Source organism: Chiloscyllium plagiosum, chromosome 1, assembly GCF_004010195.1.
Source record: "Chiloscyllium plagiosum isolate BGI_BamShark_2017 chromosome 1, ASM401019v2, whole genome shotgun sequence".
Taxonomy (NCBI): domain Eukaryota; kingdom Metazoa; phylum Chordata; class Chondrichthyes; order Orectolobiformes; family Hemiscylliidae; genus Chiloscyllium; species Chiloscyllium plagiosum.
In genome coordinates, this window is record NC_057710.1 from 3,571,919 (window position 1) to 3,572,722 (window position 804).

An 804-nucleotide genomic window follows, 5' to 3' on the forward strand; every position below is an offset into this window, starting at 1 on the left:
GGACAGTCACACACACAGACCGGACAGTCTCGCACACACACTGACTGGACAGTGACACACACAGACAGGACAGTCTCACACACACAGACAGGACAGTCACACACACAGACTGGACAGTGACACACACAGACAGGACAGTTTCACACACACAGACTGAACTGTCACACACACAGACTGGACAGATTCACACACAGACTGGACAGTCTCACACACAGACTGGACAGTCTCACACACAGACCGGACAGTCACACACGCAGACTGGACAGTTTCACACGCAGACTGGACAGTGACACTCACAGACTGGACAGTCTCACACACAGACTGGACAGTCACACACAGACCGGGCAGTCACATACACAGACTGGACAGTTTCACACGCAGACCAGAGAGTTACACACACAGACTGGACAGTCTCACACACAGACTGGACAGTCACCCACACAGACCGGACAGTCACCCACACAGACCGGACAGTGACACACAGACTGGACAATCACCCACACAGACCGGACACTGACACACAGACTGGACAGTCACACACACAGACCGGACAGTCACCCACACAGACCGGACAGTGACACACAGACCGGACAGTCACCCACACAGACCGGACACTGACACACAGACTGGACAGTCACACACACAGACCAGACAGTCACACACACAGACTGGACAGTCTCACACACAGACTGGACAGTGACACACAGACTGGACAATCACACACACAGACCGGACAGTCACCCACACAGACCGGACACTAACACACAGACTGGACAGTCACACACACAGACTGGACAGTCACAC

General features: G+C 54.1%; 1 protein-coding gene across 1 annotated transcript in view; it reads left to right on the forward strand.

Annotated features, from left to right (window-relative positions):
* Window positions 1–804, forward strand: part of LOC122552966 (probable V-type proton ATPase subunit B) — a gene marked incomplete at its 5' end in the record, with an annotated part of 46,077 nt that overhangs the window by 32,981 nt on the left and 12,292 nt on the right. The window lies entirely within an intron of this gene.